This window comes from Tigriopus californicus, chromosome 9 (genome assembly GCF_007210705.1).
Source record: "Tigriopus californicus strain San Diego chromosome 9, Tcal_SD_v2.1, whole genome shotgun sequence".
NCBI lineage: Eukaryota > Metazoa > Arthropoda > Copepoda > Harpacticoida > Harpacticidae > Tigriopus > Tigriopus californicus.
In genome coordinates, this window is record NC_081448.1 from 4,110,201 (window position 1) to 4,116,739 (window position 6,539).

A 6,539-nucleotide genomic window follows, 5' to 3' on the forward strand; every position below is an offset into this window, starting at 1 on the left:
GCACCTTCGTTTCTTGATATAATTGTATACTTTGCAATGTATTGTTTCTCACTTCAGGAATTCACATCCCGAACTTCTTACCCCTAATTGGACTCTTGTATTTCCAGTACTTCCTGTCGCATCTACTCCTTTTTGATCTGCTGGCCATCTATTTCTTCATTTGCTGAGCGTCTGGTCACCTAACATACAGCTGTTGCGTCCAAATTCTCCCTTAGACAGTCAAAGTCATGAGTACCAGGTTTAGCTTGCTTAGGGCAAATTAATTGCCTCATTGATAGAATAAGCCAAAAACAACGCAAACGATTCAATACAGAGGAATCGGCCCAATCAGCCCTTTGTTTGGTAGAGGCTGACTCACAAGGTGCCCTCTGAAGTGCTGAACGTAAACCATATTTCGTGCAGCGAATGAAAGCTACTTCTGAGCTACTTGATTTGATAAAATTCTCGAAAAATACTAGGGATGTCGAATTTGAAAGAAAGGTAAGTCAAATAATTTTATTCTAAAGAGGGATTTTGAAAATAGTAATTGTATGTTTTAATTACGACATTGATGAAATTGTGATTGAATATATTCAAAATGAAGTAATTGTAATTAATTACACCTGTAGCGTATGTGTCTGTAATTGTAATAAATCACACCTGAAACGTATGTATTCGTAATTGTAATTGATAACCTTTTAGAATGTAATTAGCACACCTCTGCAACACCTTTCTATTTAGAGTCGCACATTCGCCGATCTTTCCTCACAGCTTAAAGTAAATTTGCCTAAAATACTAACTCTTAAGGCCAAATTGCAAAAAATGGCCCAGATTATAGTACAATTTTTACAAGTGTATGACATTTCACTTTGCCTGCTCCTGAATTTTGTGCTCAAAAGTCTTTCAATCAAATTTCCATCAAGATAATTGTGCCTTTAAAGCCGACTTATGAGATGTTACTGGATCAACGTTTACATATTCCTTGGGAATATGAGGGAAGCAAATTGTGCAAAGAGGGAGCCCAATTGTTCGAACTAACCTGGATTCTCGAGGGCTTGAAGGTGCTCTCAAAACGAATGTTGAGCATCTGCGGTCACAACGATTTACACTTATGCGTGGGTTAGGAGAGAGCTTATGAATTCTTATGAAGACTCAGAGTATCAGATACCTTTTGTACCTTCTTCGAATACTGTATGGTCCCTGCCTGTCTGGTTGCATAGTCCTTCAATGTTCCTAATAAAACGACTGTGGACCCTTTTCATCTTTTGTAAACCTACTGAATTAAAAGGAGACCAAATGGACGCGCCATAATCAAGAGGCTTCTGAACAATCGATAATATAATGTGCTACTTTTGAATGAATTCAATGATTCAGAAGCTACAAAGTTTTTGCTTTTGCTTGAGGTCCGTATCTCTATGACATCCAACAATAAGTTTGATCAATATGTCATATTCGCTCAATTTGGAGGCATTTTTGCTAAAAAAAAGAAAGGAAAAGTAAAAGTTTCCAATCAAATTCATGAAACAAGGAGATTTTGGAGCCCAAGCGCATACATATGGATCATTAATCCCCATATAAATCAATAATGATTAAACAGTTCACATGCTAATTTGAATTCACGAGCAAACTACGTCAATACGCTCCGGAGTTGCATCATTTAGATCTTTAAAAATTACACATTTCTTAATGTTATAATACACGTAAGTTTTTAATCTGAGCAATAGATGCTCTAGGCATAGATACGCGAGGTTGATTATACGTCATCAAATTCGACCGATCTGATTGGCTGCCAATTGTCAACGATCATGGGCTTTTATTTGGGAACCTTCTCAACAGGGAATCAGTCGCTTCTAAAAAGAGGTCGGCCGTTTGCATCGCAAAATAATGTAAAGCTTTGACTGATTTATGACAAATTTGATCCACCATGGATTTAACCAACTCATTCCACAGGGTTAAGAGTGTGTTTTGTCATTACAAATGGTATTAGCTGGTTATTTCTTAATAAAATGTAGTTGATACACCGATCTTTGGCATTCCGCCAGTCTCAAGTTGGACTAAAGCACTTCAAAAAAAGAAAGTTCAACAATATTCAGCAAATTACATTGCAAAGTATAAGTGACTTGTTTCTTGATAGACTCAGGAAGTTCACATGTGATAATGTTAATTTGAATAATCCAATGAAATATCATAGCAATCTAAAATTATGAAAAAGTGGGTTCAGAAAGGATTTAGAAAGTAACAAAATAGCAGTAACAATCTAAATTGCCATAACCATGAATCAGCTTGTCTTCAAGTAGAATTTGGCAGTGTCCTTGAAGAAAATATTCATTGATGCTTGTCATGATAGAACTCTTTCTTATACAGCGCATCAGTTCAAAATCTGTTTGGAAACTTTTTAGTTCTACTGATCGTTTAAACTTTTGAAGCGGAGCCACTTATCAAACCACGCCCGCCTCTTAATCTAGGGTCTCTAGTTGTCTGTAGACTCTCCATTGTCTATGGTTTCCCAATTGACCTCAAAGGGCCCTACAGGGTGTTTCATCTTGCTCTTAGAGTTTGCATAAGAGAAAAATGACTTCGGGTTCGACCTCACCTCCTGAACTACTCTATTTCCTTTTTCAACTGATCTGTCTCAAAGAATGCCTTACTGGTACCTTGGATCAACTCCAACTTTCTTTGAAGACTAGTCACAATAGAGTCGTGTAAAGTACCGGATCGGATGTCAGGTGTGTGAGGTAGCCAGGCTGCGCCACGATCGCGGCAAGAACTACCATGAATTTAGCACATCTAGTGCTTCCAAATTTCCAGTGACAAAATTGTTTGCTAGCTTAGGAAATCGTTCAATAATTTTTTCAAGCCATTTAGGTCCAAAATTCATGTGATAAAGATGACATTCCATGCAAGTGACAAAATATTTGGTGTTAAGATTTTGTCATCAGTAAGAAACGGTGACACTTCCTTCATGGTAGAACCAGAGGGTGCACTAGTATGAAATCCCAAAGTTTTACACTTATCTAAGTAATAACTAGCAAGCTGGTTAAGTAAGGTTAAGTTGTTTTTTGTGATTAATTTCACGTTTTATCAAATATAACGCCCAATTTCTCAAGACAACATCAAATTCTTATCACTTTGTGTACCTAAAAGTCATTATTATCGGTTTTCAATATTCAAACAAAGAGACATTTACGTTTCGGGGAAAAATCAGTTGCTCGAGATTTAGTTATTTCCGATCATACTTTTCCGAATGATTGACAAAGTCAAAGACATCCTAAGAAAGCAGAGTTGTGTTTTAATCTTTAAGGAGAGAAGGATCAATTTCGTCTGAAAGTTTTGGGGTACTTTTACCACAGCAATCCATAGCAGCCTGATACTGCACCCTCACAATCTTTTCAACGAACTTTGATTTTATACAACTAGGTGGCGCAACAAATGTTTCTTCACCAGACTAGTGAAACATTCATCCTACTACAGCGCCATCGCAACACTATACCTAACATTAAGCGGAGAGACGTCAAGTTTTTGGAGGTTATGCCAAAACGAGATCCCAATTTCTCAGCCATTTCAGTCAGAATATAGAACATCTTCTAAGGAATTCTTCCAATCCGTTTGTATTTTGAACCTCCATCGCCACTTTTTACATTCTTTTTGCACAGGTACCCTGAACAAGCCAAGCTGGGAAACGAACAATCCGCCACAACCCAAACTGCGAGGTGATAGTCACAATCCCCTCCGTGGTTTGCCCCGTTCCTTGTCCCCGTTAAACATTAGAAACAAGAGGCCTTGGGTTGACTTCCAAGTATTCAAAACTTGTGAGCTCGTTGTGAAGACTTGGCGCCAAATAGAAACCCCCCCTTGCTATTTATTCGAGATCTTGGGAGGACTTCGTTCCGAGTTTTCATTCGCGTGTGTCCCCACCAACGACGGAAGTGAAGAGGCGTGATCACCCATGCAGGACCTCATTTGAATAGAGCATGACGGTGAGCCACATTTATCTTTAATAATGAAATGACCAACTGCCTCCAACAAAAAAGTAGCAATAGGGGGAAGTTCGGGGTTGCAAGTTGCAACGCTCGACGGAGAAGAGGACGAGATAGGCAAATTTCTCGTTTCCACGCAGGACTCGCTCGAAGGCCCCATGATTAAAACATGAATTCCGTTCTTGATTAGTCCAGGAAAACTTTGGAGGAACACCATGTTACATCATGGTGTGGAAGCTGGCCCACGGCTGTTCATTCAAAGAGAGCCTCATTCCCATCAACCTGATCCATCCAAGCCACGGGTAACCAACGGGCTGTGCTCATAGATTCTTGTGAATCACGCTTTAAGATGAAGGACTCTAAAGCTCTAGAAGCGTTAAGCGTTAAGGGTGGAACACTGTGTTCTTCCACTAGCCCAAGGCGGTGTGACCATAGGGTATAAAATCATCCTTCCCACCTGGACCTGGAGGTTGGAACCTATTCTATGGTGGTACTGAACTCATCAGGGACCCGATCCCACATCCCATACACTGCCGGCTTCCCTTACTTCAATCCGCATCGGGAATTCTCCCGTAAAGGGTTCGGGTAATGGAAAAGTACCCAACTAACCCTGGCCTCTACCTTTCCAGTCTCTTGTCCACGAATTTCAAAAATACAATACTGAAACTGTCCGCCTCGATCAATCGTGCCCGTTCACTTCTATTAGAGAGCTCTATTTATAGTTTGTCCGTGCGGCAATGCCTCTTCTTTTCACAGAGCTCTACTGTTCGTCCATAGAACAGACCGGGGGAGACCGTGCCTCAGTAGACAAACTCAGAACAGTCAGTCAGTCCGTTGTAGTTGTAGTTGTTGTAGTTGTAGTAGTTGTTGTTGTTGAAGTATTGGTGGTGCATTGGGAGGGCTCCCTCTGGTCCGAACTCTGAAATGCTCAGGACCAGCAGAGGGAGACTGACGACTCTCGCAAGAAGGGGAAGAAGGGAGAAAGAAGAAGAAGGAAGGAAGGAGGAGGAGGAGGAGAAGGAGAAGGAGAGAAGGGCGAGGGCGAAAAAAGAAAATTCCAAAAGTTCGAGGGAACGAAAATGCTAAAAAGCAAAAAGAAGTGAGAGAGAAGGAGGATCGAGGAGAGAAGGAATTCAGGAATACTTGGACCAAGTCTGTCTCTGGCCCCAGCTTTTTTTCCATACTCAACATAGAGCTAGAAGCGAGTTGTTCAGTGGGTAAATATTTGAAAATTGTTTGGAAAGAGAGCGAGGAGGAGAGGGGAAAAAAAAATCGCCCCACTGCCATTCCTCTCCATCTCATTCGAAGACTTGCTTTGACTCTTCGGATGTTGTCCGTTTGTTTGATAAGGCCCAAATGTGTTCGGGATGCCTGATTTATCGGCAACTTTTGTCTCAGACATTCCGCCCTCCACGGTTCTCGCTCGACTGGAATTCACTCATATCATCATCCTCTGACACGGATGGAGCGAAATCCTTGAATAGACTTGCCCATCATTTATCAATCCTCGCCTCCTCAAGGTGTGACATGTGGCAAAAATATGCTTTGATCCCGAGTTCTCCATCCCGAGTTCGACATCCATCCAGGAACCCAGGAACACGACACATGTATGGACTAGATGGACCCTCATGTTTCATACCTGCTTGATTCAAGCACATCCACACACACACACACACCATGAGGTGCATGTGGTACAGAAAGCAGCAACGTAACAAGAGAAAGAAGCGAGTTTTCAAACAGGAAGCAAAACAACAACAACAACAACAACAGCAGCAGCAGCAGCAGTAGCACTAGCACTACTATCATCAGCTATGCCCTACTCTCCATGTTGTACAGAGCTTGTCCATGGCAGTACTGCAGTGAATGTACTGCCAGAAGTGTCGTATTATTCCGCAGGAAATGTCCAAGTCCGATTTTGGTTGTTCCTGGGTGATTCACTCCATCCATTATGTTGTCATGGATCAGAGGCTTGTGATCTGCTTCTCCTCAACATAGTTAAAGGAAGCTGGCGAGGAACTTGTTCCGCTTTTTTTTTCTTGAAAGAAACATTTCGTTTGGATCACAGGAGTTCCTCGAGCTCAGACTGAAGAATATTTGCTAGCCTTTTTGCTTTAGCAGACTTGATCATGAGACTCAATACAAACAAATAGTCCATGACACTCCCTTTTGTCACGTGTCAAAGGATGTTGCCAAGGAAAACCGGAACGACATAAGTCCTTTTAAGGATGAAAAAAAAAGATGACATTTCGTTAAAGTCCTTGTTGTGGAGAATTGGAGAATCATTTCCCAACAAGGTTAGGCAGGATAATGGGCGGAAATGCCATAATAGTGTATTGGGGAAAACCAGTTCGTACACGTGGTATATACAGTTGTACTCCATGTCGCATTTGAAATTGGGACGAAGAACTTGAAATGTAAGTCTCAATGCTCACTGTCAAAAAATGAGGATGTGCGGTGTGGGTGGGTGTGATACGGACGGTACCGTAGATGAAGAAGATTCAGAATGCACTTTTTTTCGCTCGTTATAATCCGGGCTCCAGCATATCTTTGATCTTTGCCAGTCGTTCCAATTTTCCAATCAAC

At 41.2% G+C, this 6,539-nt stretch overlaps 1 long non-coding RNA gene across 1 annotated transcript; it reads left to right on the forward strand.

Moving 5' to 3' along the window:
- The first annotated feature begins 275 nt into the window (after window positions 1-275).
- LOC131886648 (uncharacterized) lies at window positions 276-4,621 on the forward strand. Its single transcript, XR_009373938.1, has 3 exons — window positions 276-480; window positions 3,633-3,956; window positions 4,097-4,621. It is a non-coding gene; the product is annotated as an uncharacterized LOC131886648 (long non-coding RNA).
- The last annotated feature ends 1,918 nt before the right edge of the window (window positions 4,622-6,539 follow it).